A 253-nucleotide genomic window follows, 5' to 3' on the forward strand; every position below is an offset into this window, starting at 1 on the left:
GCCTGAGCTCAGGAGTTCGAGACCAGCCTGGGCAACACCTTGAAACCTCCTCTCTACTAAAATACAAAAAAAAAAAAAAAAAAACTAGCCGGGCATGGCGGTGTGCACCTGTAGTCCCAGCTACCTGGGAGGCTGAGGCAGGAGAATTGCTTGAACCCAGGGGGTGGAGGTTGCAGTGAGCCGAGATCGTGCCACTGCACTCTACTCTGGCCTGGGCAACAGGGCGAGAGACTCCATCTCCCCCCCCCCCCAA

The sequence above is a fragment of the Rhinopithecus bieti genome, unplaced genomic scaffold (assembly GCF_001698545.2).
Source record: "Rhinopithecus bieti isolate Rb0 unplaced genomic scaffold, ASM169854v2 scaffold_29254, whole genome shotgun sequence".
Classification (NCBI taxonomy): Eukaryota; Metazoa; Chordata; class Mammalia; order Primates; family Cercopithecidae; genus Rhinopithecus; species Rhinopithecus bieti.